We start from the raw sequence: 13,736 nt of genomic DNA, 5'->3' as shown, positions 1-13,736 counted from the left end.
CCAGCCCATCCCAAGCACACCTACAGACCAGCATGCACACAAGTCAGCACACACAAGTAGCTCAAGCAAACATAGGCACCACACAACCCACAGACACTCACGCAAGCCTCACCCACATACAGACACAACAACATCCACTGCCTCCACTGTGTCCCCTCCTCCTCTTCTCCCTCATCCCTCCCAGTCTCGTCTACACACACACCTGCATGCACCACATCTACAGGCGCCATGAATCGCACAAGGACACCCAGCACCCCAAGCCACTCACCTGCACTCACCACCTCCACTCCCATTTACACGTCCCCTGTGTCCTCTCCCAGTGTGTCTGTGACGCTCCCTCCCAAAGTACACAAACGCCGTCAACCACACACCCAACATCCATCCATCTCACGACAGCCTCCAGTACCTGCACCTGCACCCAAAAAAGTGACACCTCCTACAACCACCTCCTCTTCCTCCACTCCCAGACCCCCTCCAACTACCCATCCCAGTGTTTGTCAGAAACTGTCCCTCTGTAAAGTTGACCTTTTTGCCCACCCTCCCCTCCAATTCATCAGTCCCGTCGTAGCGCCTTAGCCAAAAAGCCTCCAATACCAGTGGTGCCTGTATAAGGTATGTGGAGTGCACCGGCCACCAGGGCAGGCAGTGTGACCCGGAGCTAAGGCACTGGCCGCCCACCCCCTGTAAAGGCTCTGAAATTGGAGAGTGGACGACGGGACAGTGTGAAGACTCCTGATGGGAAAAAAACTCACATGGGTTCCAAGGGGATTGGAGAGTCAGCTGTGACTCCACCAAAGGTGGAGAAGGGCCCGAGGAAGTCTGCCCAGCCTGTTGTGAGTATCACGGCGGAGAAGGGCACCATCATTCCCGGTGGTCGGGACGCCACCGCCAGCACCATCGTAACTGGTCAGGAGACCACTGCCACCGCTGGAGTCAGTGCCCAGGAGGGCCCAAGTATCGTCACTGGTCAGGAGACCACCGCCACCGCCGGAGTCAGTGCCCACGAGGGCCCAAGTATCGTCACTGGTCAGGAGACCACCGCCAGAGTCATAGCCCAGGAGGACCCAAGTATCGTCACTGGTCAGGAGACCACAGCCACCGCCGGAGTCAGTGCCCAGGAGGGCCGCGGCTGCCACAGCCCAGGTGGGCTATGAGGGAACGTCATGCCACACACCAATGCCCAGTCTAGGGAACGTCATGCCACACACCAATGTCCGTACCAGAACCGCCATGGCAAAGCACCGCTGAACAGGGCAAAGACCGCCATGGCAAAGCACCGCTGAACAGGGCAAAGACCGCCATGGCAAAGCATCGCTGAACAGGGCAAAGACCGCCATGGCAAAGCACCGCTGAACAGTCCAGAACCGCCATGGCAAAGCACAGCTGAACAGGGCAAAGACCGCCATGGCAAAGCATCGCTGAACAGGGCAAAGACCGCCATGGCAAAGCACCGCTGAACAGTCCAGAACCGCCATGGCAATGCACCGCTGAACAGTCCAGAAGCACCATGGCAAACCACAGCTGAACAGTCCAGAACCGCCATGGCAAAGCACTGCTGAACAGGGCAAAGACCGCCATGGCAAAGAATTGCTGAACAGGGCAAAGACCGCCATGGCAAAGCACAGCTGAACGGTCCAGAACCGCCATGGCAAAACACCGCTGAACAGTCCAGAACCGCCATGGCAAAGCACCGCTGAACAGTCCAGAAGCACCATGGCAAAGCACCGCTGAACAGGGCAAAGACCGCCATGGCAAAGCATCGCTGAACAGGGCAAAGACTGCCATGGCAAAGCACGCTGGCTGAACAGTGCAGAACCGCCATGGCAAAGCACCGCTGAACAGTCCAGAAGCGCCATGGCAAAGCACCGCTGAACAGGGCAAAGACCGCCATGGCAAAGCACTGCTGAACAGGGCAAAGACCGCCATGGCAAAGCACCCACTGTAGAGACTTGAGAGACTGTGGCTTTGCACTCCCCAGGATTGAACAGTGGGCAACCCACCCACTGTAGAGACTTGAGAGACTGTGGCTTTGCACTCCCCAGGATGGTACAGTGTGCAACCCACCCACTGTATAGACTTGAGAGACTGTGGCTTTGCACTCCCCAGGATGGAACAGTAGGCAACCCACCCACTGTAGAGACTTGAGAGACTGTGGCTTTGCACTCCCCAGGATGGAACAGTGGGCAAGCCACCCACTGTATAGACTTGAGAGACTGTGGCTTTGCACTCCCCAGGAGCCCCGTCGTGGATCTGGCTTTGCAGTCATCCGGCTGAGGTGACCCCCCTTCCCTTCCCCCTGAGGTACCTGTAGTATTTCTATCTGATGCCCCGGCAGTGTTCTCTCCGATTGTGGTCAGGTATCTTTTGTGGGCCTCGCCCATGCATTTTCGGACTAGTGGTGCACGGACATTGATATGTACATATCTGCACTACTTCTCGTAATGTATATATTTCTGCCTGATTTTCATATATATCTGTATATTTTTGCAAGACATGTATATTGATACATTACAATGTTTGAACGGATTTTGCTTTGTCTTTGCATTCTTCCGGGGGGATTGTGGGATGTTACTGTGATTTTTGTGGATGCATTGGTGTGTATGTTGTAATATGCGAGGGTGGGAGTGGGGGTGTTTCGTGGCTGTCCCCATAACTTTTGCCTTCCCCCTCCCCCATGTCGTAGGTGCAGTACTCACCGTTGTCTTCGGCGCCTACGTAGATGGTGGTCGTAGAGGAGCAGAAAGACAATGGCAGGGAGTATTTGGAGTTCCGGCTCCATGGAGTCCTCGTTCCTCGTGGGATGTGTTAAGGTGAGCGTTTTCCCATTGCAAAAGCAGTTTCCGCGGATTGGCGGGTTGTAATACTGTGGGCGGTACATTGTCTTCCGCCTGCTGTTGGTGGTGACCGCCGCGCTGCTTGTCTGTACCGCCGTGGCGGGCGGTGTGTTAAAGTGGCTGTCTTTGTTGGCGGTTTCCGCCAGGGTCATAATTCCCTTTTATTGTCCGCCGGCCTGTTGGCGGTATTACTGCAGCTTTAACACCGTCAGCCAGGGTTGTAATGACCCCCAAAGTGTCTTAAGTCTTTAAAAAGCAAACAAAGTCTCTTTCAAGCACAAAGTACCTGGTTTGGAGTGGAAAATCTCCGCAGAGGGCCGCAGAGGAGGAGATGCGTGGAAAAATGGTGTGTGCGTCAGTTTCGCCCCTTCACACACAGACTTGCGTCATTATTTTTCAGGCTGGGAGACGTGCGTCTTTCTGCGGAAAGAAAAATGGTGTGTGCGTCGGTTTTGCCCCTTCACACACGGACTTGCATTGTTATTTTTCAGTCGGGGAAGACGTGCGTCGTTTTCAGGCACGCAGGCCGTCTCCTTCTATGGTTCGCGGGATTACCAGATGTCCCAGGGTCTGTGCGTGGATTCTTCCGCTTGTTTTCCGGCTGCACGTCGTTCCGGGAGGCTGTGCGTGGAATTTTTTTTCTCACGCCAGGTGTCGCGCCAATTTCCCCTCTGGAAGTCGGGAGGCGTTGTCCATGCGAGCCTGTGCGTCGAAGTTCCGCTCGCCCCGTAGGCGGCGCATCGATCTGCGTCGGTGTGCGGCGATTTTCTCGCCGCGGAGCAAGCTGTGCGTTGAAATTTTCGGCGCACGAAGAGTCCAGATGAAAAAGAGAAGTCTTTTTGGTCCTGAGACTTCAGGGAACAGGAGGAAAGCTCTATCCAAGCCCTGGTAGAGCACTTTGGCAGCCAGACAAGAGTTCAGCAAGGCAGCAGGCCAACAGCAAGGCAGCAGTCCTTTGTAGAAAGCAGACAGTTGAGTCCTTTTAGCACCTTGAGACCCACAAGGGTGAGTAGCGCACTTTATAAAAGTTTATGATTTAATTTGATTTGATTTAAGCAGCCAGGCAGTTCTTCTTGGCAGGATGCAGGTTCTGGTTCAGGTTTCTTCTCCAGCAAGAGTCTTAGGTGGTAGGGCAAAGGGCCTGTTTTATACCCAAATGTGCCTTTGAAGTGGGGGAGACTTCAAAGAGTGGCTTAGAAGTGCACCAGGTCCCCTTTCAGTTCCTTCCTGTCTGCCAGGGTCCCAGTAGAGGGTGTGGCAGTCCTTTGTGTCAGAGCAGGCCCTCCACCCTCCCAGCCCAGGTAGACCCATTCAAAATGCAGATGTATGCAAGTAAGGCTGAGTACCCTGTGTTTGGGGTGTGTCTGAGTGAATGCACAAGGAGCTGTCAACTAATCCTAGCCAGAGGTGGATTGTAAGGCGCAGAAAGATTTAAGTGCAGAGAAATGCTCACTTTCTAAAAGTGGCATTTCTAAAATAGTAATATTAACTCCAACTTCACCAGTCAGCAGGATTTTGTATTACCATTCTGGCCATACTGAATATGACCTTCCTACTCCCTTCAGATCAGCAGCTGCCACTTCAACAATGTATGAGGGCAGCCCCAATGTTAGCCTATGAAGGGAGCAGGCCTCACAGTAGTGTAAAAACGAATTTAGGAGTTTTATGCTACCAGGATATGTAACTACACAGGTACATGTCCTGCCTTTTACCCACACAGCACCCTGCTCTAGGGGTTAACAAGGGCACACATTAGAGGTGACTTATGTGTAGAAAAAGGGGAGCTTGAGGCTTGGCAAGTACTTTTAAATGCCAAGTCGAAGTGGCAGTGAAACTGCACACACAGGCCTTGCAATGGCAGGCCTGGGACAAGGTAAAGGGGCTACTTGAGTGGGTGGCACAACCAGTGCTGCAGGCCCACTAGTAGAATTTTAATCTACAGGCCCTAGGCACATAGAGTGCACATTAATAGGGACGTATAAGTAGATTAAATGGTCCAATTGGGTATGATCCAAGGTTGCCATGTTTAAAGGGAGAGAGCATATGACTTTAGCACTGGTTAGCAGTGGTAAAGTGCGCAGAGTCTAAGAGCCAGCAAAAACAGAGTCCAAAAAGTGGAGGGAGGCATGCAAAAAGTTAGGGGTGACCACCCTAAAGCATGTCAGGTCTAACAATTCCTAAAACACCCCTCTTCCAAACAGTGGTTCCCCTTCAGTTTCTAAATCCATTTTAGGAGTCAGAAAAAAAGTGCTGACTTCTAAAATGGGTTTAATATGTTGCAAAAGTATTTTTGCAATCACAAAATCTGAACCAGAGAGTGTGCAACTTTAAACCTGCTTTGTACATCTAGCCTTCACGAGGCAATAACGCGTGCTGAATGTAGCCTTTCACCTGTGTATAAAGGCCATATATTGGAACATCTATATGTGCATGAAAATGGGCCTGATTCACAAAGGTAAACTTACACTTTCATGTAAGTTCAAGAAGGATGGTACCTAATCACTCAATGTGCTCCAATAATAAATGAAAAACACACACACTCCAATGAAGTACCAGCAGTAAAGATAATCAAAAGTGTCCCTATTCCTTCATATTACTGTCTCCAAAATCTTCAAGTTACATATGATACATCTATAAGAAGGAAGCCAACATGTGTTTCATCATCAAGACTTTCTCCACGCTGAAAACTCAATGTGAAGTAATTCGACCATGTGCTGTTAAGTAAATAAGAAACAAGTATTGTCTCCAGAATTTTTCCCTTTCTGTAGTTCGCTACTCAAAAAATAACCATCTAGCACCCTGTCCAGTGTAAATCATAAGCCCTCACGCTGGCAGTAGAAGTCTCCTGTTTATTGTATATCACCAAACAATTTATAATCTGGCAAAGAGTGAAAGACTACATTACAGGTTGTGATAAGCCTTAAGCATTGTGTGTGTGTAATGTGCAAGTTACCTGTCACTTGCACATGAAGAATAAAGGTCACTTTTGATCATCTTTACTGCTGATACTTCATTGGAGTGTATGTTTTTCATCTACATTGAGCATTGAGTGCTTAGCTATCATTCTTCTTGAGTTCACCATGTGGGGGCTTCTCTCTAGGATGCCGTTCTCACCCATGGTGGCAGGGTGATGATACCAATAGAGCACCACAACAGGGTTAGACACTACAATGTAGGGAACTGTGTATCCATTTTCTCTGTCCATGACTCAGATACGCAAACCTTATAGCACCAAACATCATATTGTTCATTACTTTTGTGGAAGTTTATTTGTGGGAACGAGTGAGTGCAGACGTGTTTTTGATTCATAGTAAGTGGACGTTCATGTTAGATGCACAGGATGCAGCGATCCTGGGATCTATTACATATGTGGACTTAATGCTTATTACCGTCTTCCAAAGGGATGGTATGGGACATGTTATTTGGGAATAGTTTTCCCAAAGATTTACCAAATCGATGACTTAAAGAAGTTTCCTAAAATGTCTGAATTACATCATACTAGACATAAGAGAGAGACAGTGGCTGCTGTCGTAGGTGATATATTTGGAGCCATAATTCCTAAAATAAAGATTTGAAAGTTGTCTACTATTGTGGATAACATGCTGACAAATTTCACAGGGGCTTTACTCCTGATGGATACTGAACTTGCTGCGGAGAGGGCTATGACTCTTCAAAACCGGCTTGCGTTAGACATTCTTTTAGCGAAAAGTGGCGGAGTCTCTAGGATGCTTAATGAGCGCCACTGTTGTGCATTCATACCTGACAACAGTAATAAGATTAGGAGTATGCTTACTAACCTAACAAGAGATAGTACAGATTTGAAGGAACTGAAGGAACCTGGAGTTTGGGAAAAGGTTGGAAAGGGACTTGCTAAAGTGGAAAGTTGGTTTAGTAGTATTTGGAATGGGATACTTGCAAAAATAATATGGGGGATTTTGATTGTTCTAGCTTGTTTATTCGGACTATGATTATCATGCAAAATTAGTAAAAGAATTAGAGAAAAACTGTCAAAATGCAAAAGGAGGAAAGAGGATAAGAAAAAGGAGAAAATATTTAAAGAAATTTATGAAAAGTCAAAAAGGGGGAAAGAAATTGAAATGCGTGAATTAAGAAAATGAAAGGTTGTGAAGGGAAAGGTTTATGTGTGATGACAGGTGTCATCAGAGGAGGGATTGTTGGAGCGTAGCTCCTATAATCAAAATTAACATAAGAATGTTTATGAACTAATGCATAATAATGCTGCATAGAAACTGTATTAATGTGTTTTACTACACGTGAGTCCGAAATGTGCCCACGGGGAGTGACCGCCAATATATACGGTGACTCATAAAATTGACTAATAATGAGTTATTGATGCACTAATGTATGATTTTGTTTTAGTATTAAGAGTTATACGTTAAAGTTTTGCTAATTAATTCACTAGGCCTTAGTTAGCATGAGTCAGGGCCTAGCTGCCCGGTTTCATATTAAATGTGTTTTTCTAACGTGCAGTGAGCTGACTTGCTGAAGGACATGTAATCGTATTTTTTCAGAAGCTAGAAGATAAGTGTAACTGTAGTAGATCCGTTCTCATGAAACTCGACTTGCTCAATGCAACAGTGTAGACTTGCAACAGGTGCAAGGTCGCCTAAACCGGTATAGAAAATGGAACTACTGACTGGGATGCGGAAGGACCGTGAGAATATGAAATCATACCGGACATTCTACCCATTGGAGACGTCAATCACAGGAGCCAATAAACTACGTGAGAACTGTTATGAGGTGACAATTTTGATGGGACGATCGGTAAACCATTGGACGGAGATAGTGGTGTGCCAAACCTGCCCAATTGGAAATTAGGGGACTGTATAACAGAAAAGGGTAAAAAACCTTTGACACGAGGAGCCATTAGAGATGCCATTGCGAACTATTCTTGCTATTAACCAGACACTTTGTCTCTCTGCCTGAAGACTTTGCTGTTTGACTCTTCAACCCATCCTCACCCTTACCTTGCCCGTTCTATACTTCTCCTCCTAATGAGGGAAGTGTCCCTTCTTACCCCGTCTTGCTGAACTTTGCCTTGTTTCCTGGCTGAATGCGAATCAACTGATGTCCTGAGGACAAAGACTGACTCTGTATGCTGAACCATTACGGAGGGTAACTATATGATGATTAAATTGTAATTGTCTGTTTGTCTTTCCTTTCTAGGTACCAACTTCTCCTTTTGACAGAGACCATAGTTAGATGTTTCCTAAATTTGTGTTACTAAAATTGTTTTGCATGAAGCCCAACATGCCAATGCCAATTCGAGGTTAGGTAAGGGGTTCACTAAACGGACGCAAATAGACAAATGACTGAATCCATGCCTTGTTGAACAATGCGCTAATAATACTCTTAGAAAGTTATTCCATGTTGACGTCGTGCTATGTTCTAATATTCATAATCTTTGCTCTGATGAAATCTTATTCGAGTTGCCATATTATGACAATGTTGATGTGTTTCTTGGTTTTCAGACTAATAAACTTGTTAGTGGAGTGTAATCAATAGGGAATAAACATCACAAACTTGCTAAAATCTGGTGTGGTTATTCATGACTGAAAGGTCATGGTGGTGTTCGAGTATTATTAATGTCATTGATTAATTTGATTGAATTGCTAATGTGATTATTGACTGGATTACTGATTATTAATTGACATGTTGACTAGTTATCTCGTCTTAAGGAGACTTCAATCAGGGTCAAAAGATTAATCGGCCTAAAACGAGTCCCAGAGTGAATAAATTATCTAGATTGGAACTCGTTATCGCCAGCATTCTACAAAGATATTATTCTAAAAATTCCTTTGTGAATCCTGTGCTAACTTGTGTCATATGACATTATCTTATGTTATTCAGTGTCTTACTGTGATGTACTGGCTCATGCTACATGCTTTGTTCTCTTGTCCCTTATGATGTTATGCCAGTTCATTCATGCTATGTTATTACAACAGAATTTAATTTGTGGTATTTGTTTTTTTTTTCTCAGATAATGTGGGACCGGTGCAGGAGGCACATGAACCCACTGAACTGCCAATATCATTTTTTGCTAATAAATTGCATGCTGGGAGCCCACTCCTGATTCTCTCATTCTGACTGTTGGACTGACTGACTACATGTATACAATGCATGCAATAAAAATACCTCTAACACAGGTTAGATGGTCTGAGTTAATAGACATATGGAATCAGGAGTACAGTGCTCAGTAGCACACGTTTAAGAGCCACAAAATGTGAAAAAGATGAGAGTATCTATTTTACTCAATCTGTAACTTGGTAATTCCCTGTGACGTTTTTCAAATTGTGTTGAGCCATGACTCCCTTAAATGGTCTGTAACTGCTCACATGGAGCCTACGTTTGTCACTTGAATCCTGACTGACTGCCTACCTTTATTCCCCTTTGATTCTCGCAGTGGAAACTGGCGTAGTATGAAGGCAAGAATCCATTAATAAGTGAAAAAGGTAGCCCTCAGTACCCTCAAGAATATTTTTAGAAAGCAGAACCCAAAAGACAACTTCAGACATAACAGTACATGTCTGACTAGAATGCAGCTACTTGGGCGTCAGTAGGTGTTGAAATGCTTCAACCTCTAGGGCCCAGCACTATGAGTAATGGAGATGAGGGCAAGAAATGGCTAATGTTCATCAACCACGTAAAGGCCTGTATCGTCCATCCGGGCCTTAGTAGGTTTCACTTATGTAAGGAATAAAAACTGCTATAATCAAGACCACCGTAAGGAGCGACTCATTACATTAGCAAATAAGAGCGTAGGTAACAAAAGTTTGTGTACTCTCAGCAGCATAGCTCTGAGTAATTCTGAGTTTTTATCAAAAGTGCATTTTTTAGGGACTCCAGGTATGATTAAGAATATATATTTTCCTGCGCTTGCAATTAATACAGTATTTGAAAAGAAAGAGTGCAAAGCAAATTAATGTTGGTATTTAAGTTATGTTACCAGCAGAGGTTTGTGTGAGATTTGGATACAATCTAGAGTGAACTGTGAGTAAGTCTTGGCTTCATAAAGAGCTGTGAGTGAGCCTTTGCATTACCATCAGCATAATTTGAGTAAGTTTAGGTATACTTCAGAGCTGAACTGTGAGTGGCCCTGTGTATTTTAAGTAGCGGAAGTCTATGTGTATATCAGTATTGTAAAAATCTTAAAGTGGTCCTCTGTATTATCACATTCAGAGCTCTGAGTGAGCCACTGTTTTATCAGGGGAAGACTCTAAGGCCCTGATTGTGAGTGGCTCAATATTTTCAGACTCCTACACCAGCTCCTGTTTGTGCTGGGGTCGAAATTACGAGCTGGATGTTATTAAGGTGACCTAGTAACCACTTGGTGTGTTAAATATCCCACCCTTTGTTACATTTTGGCAGGACAAACCTGTTGGAACTTAGGTGGGGAAAATGATATGGCATTTACTGTACCATGCAGACTTTGGTGCAGTAAGCACTAATATCCACATGTTGTTCCGCAAAAATCCGTAATTAGTCTTATTTTTCACACAATAAAAAACGTACTGTGAGACTTGGCAGCCTTGGTGTGGTCTACCCTAACTTTTTGCCTCTACTTTCCAGGTTGTTTCTGTGTGCTGGACTCTGTTTTTGCTGTTTTGTTTACTCTGGACACTTTACCACTGATGACCAGTGCTAAAGTGTGAATGTTCCCTGTATAAATGATATGTGCACATTGGCTTATCCATGATTGGCATATTTGATTTACTAGTCAGTCCCTAGTAAAGTGCACTAGAAGTGCCCAGGGCCAGTAAATCAAATGGTACTAGTGGACCTGCAGCACTGGTTGCGCCACCCACATTAGTAGCCCTGTAAACATGGCTCAGACCTGCCACTGCAGTGTCTGTGTGTGTAGTTTTAAACTGCCAATTCGACTTGGCAAGTGTACCTACTTGCCAGGCCCAAACCTTCCCTTTTCATACATGTAAGGCATCCCTAAGGTAGGCCCAAGGTAGCCCCATGGGCAGGGTGCAGTGTATGTTAAAGGTGGGACATGTGCTTATGTGTTTTACATGTCCTTTCAGTGAAATACTGCCAAATTCGTTTTTCAGTGTTGCAAGGCCTATCTCTCGCATAGGTTAACATGGGGGCTGCCTTTAAATGTTATTATAGCGCAGATTCCCTTTGGGAGCAGATCGAAATATGGAGTTTACGGTCTCTGAACTCAGAATTTTAAAATACATCTTTTAGTGAAGTTGTTTTTTAGATTTTGTTTTTTTTAGATGTGTTTGAAAATGCCACTTTTAGAAAGTAGGCATTTTCTTGCTTAAACCATTCAGTGACTCTGCCTTTTTGTGGAGTCCCTGTTGGGTTAGTTTGACAGTTGGGCTGTTTGCACCTCTCCTATAGACAGTGACACAAAGGGAGTTGGGTGTAGCCTGCATATTCTGATGGGCCATCTGGGCTGAGGGGAGGGGAGGAGTGGTCACTTACACCTGAAAGGGCTGTGCCTGCCCTCACACAATGCAGTCTCCAAACCCCTTGTGTGTGTCTGGGGCCTTGCCTGGGCAAGCCAGGATCTTGAAAATGACAGAGACTTGTCTTTGAAGTAGGCCTACTTCAAATTCACAAAGGGGTATAAGAAGAGGACCCAAAACCCCTGAAAATCAGATTACTTCTGGAGCCAAGAGGAACCTCTACCCTGGAGAAGAGCTAGAGAAACTGGAAGAGTACTGACCCTTTGCCTTTGACTGTGCTTTGCTGGGTTGGCCTGTAGTAGCTGCTTCTGCCTGAGAGAGGGCAAAGACTGACTTTTGGGTGACTTCCCACTGGTGAAGAATCTCCAAGGGCTTTGAACTAAGTTTGCCTCATGTTGTTGAACTCTCAGGGACAACAAAGACTTCTCTCTGCCAGAGGCTGGACTTTCTGCTGAGAGTCCTGCCTTCCACGTGGTGCCCTAACCTGTCTTTGGGCCCTCTAAAGGTGCAGCTGGTGAAAGAGGACAGAAATCAGCGCAGAGAGTGCTGTGCAGGGAAACTTTCGACACATTGCCCACCCCACGGCTGATAAACGATGCACCACCGTCCTTGTGGCTAAAATCGATGCCCCACCTGCATCGCAGCTGGGAGATTGGCGCAATGTGGCTGGAGAAACGACGCACAACACCTGCAGCAGCCGCTGTTAACGACACAAACCCCCACGCAGTGCAGTTTCTTGACATCATGCGGCCAAATTTCAACTCAATATCGCTGAGCGCGGAAAATCAACACAAAGCCTGCCCTGACCCGAGGTGCCCAGCCGGGATCAACGTATCTCTCTCTTGCGGGAGAGAAGAATCGACATACACCGGCACGACTGGCGGAGGAATGACGCACGGTCTCGCTTGCGAGTGAGAATTCGGTGCATCACTGCCCTTTTCTGACACACACTTGCCCGTACGTCTTTATTTTGATGCTGCCCAGGTACTTCTGTGCAATAACAGCGTTCTCTCTGTTTTCTAAGGATTAAGACTCTTAGGGGGTCATTCTGACCTCGGCGGTAAAAGGCGCTTACCGTCGGTCAGAAGACCGACATAACACCGCCGCGGGTGCGGTAAACCGCCACTGTCATTCTGACCCGCAACTGGCAAACAGCCAAAAACCCGACATCCACAAAAGTCCGCCACACCAACGGCCAGCGTTAAACTGGCGATGACCAAACCTCCACCGTCACGCCAACAAAAATACACCCATTCCATTCCGACCCACGAATCCACACGGCGGTCTTTCAACCGCGGTATTCCATTGGCGGTACACACCGCCGCGGTCAAAATACACACACATTTACAAAACACAGCCACATTGGACAATTCAAAATACACACACCAGATACACATACACACAACACTCCCACACACCCAATACTACATAAAACACACACCCACATCACCCACAAACCCTTACGACCAAAAAAAACGACAGAAGGCCAGAGAGAGACAGCACAGAATAGAGAACACCATCACACAGAGGAAAACCACACCATCACCCACACAATATCCACGCACAAAACACCACACACCACCACACTCACCACACTCTACAACACATACACCACCCCACACCTCATCCACACCACCCCATGGCACCCCAAAGACACCCCCGGTTTTCAGACGCTGAACTCCGGGTCATGGTGGAGGAAATAGTTCGGGTAGAGCCCCAGCTCTTCGGGACACAGGTGCAGCACACCACCATTGCCAGGAAGATGGAGCTATGGCAAAGAATAGTCGACAGGGTCAACGCTGTGGGACAGCATCCACGAAATCGGGACGACATCAGGAAGCGGTGGAACGACCTACGGGGGAAGGTGCGTTCCATGGTATCAAGGCATAACATCGCGGTGCAGAAGACTGGCGGCGGACCCCCACCTACTCCCCCAGAATTTACAGCATGGGAGGAGGAAGTCTTGCACATCCTGCATCCTGAAGGCCTCGCAGGAGTAGCTGCAGGAATGGACTCTGGTAAGTCTCATCTTCACTACTTCATCCCCCCCACCCCACCTGCATGCCAAATCATACCCCCACCCTCACCCCCAACCCCATCACCCCAACTCCTTGCAAATGGCTCACCATCACAACCCACCCATCCCAACACCTAGCCCTGCATGCGACCACAAAGCATGGACACCCATCACCAAAGCATGCCCACTGCACATACACATCTCCCCCACAAGCCACCCTCACAAAAGCCCCCACACAGGAATGCAAGCACTGGGGTACACGGGCACCCACCCATTGTACGATATGGCACACACAGAAGCCATAACCATACTCCTATACCCCTGCAGGACCCGAACGCCACCACACCGCCCAGGAGGGTCCAGAAATGTCCATCCCACCCCCAGAAGAGGCCACCAGTGATGACAGCAGCTCTGTCTCCCTGGACCCAGATGACCAGCCCG

The sequence above is a fragment of the Pleurodeles waltl genome, chromosome 1_2 (genome assembly GCF_031143425.1).
Source record: "Pleurodeles waltl isolate 20211129_DDA chromosome 1_2, aPleWal1.hap1.20221129, whole genome shotgun sequence".
NCBI lineage: Eukaryota > Metazoa > Chordata > Amphibia > Caudata > Salamandridae > Pleurodeles > Pleurodeles waltl.
Note: the sequence above shows the minus strand (reverse complement) of the source record.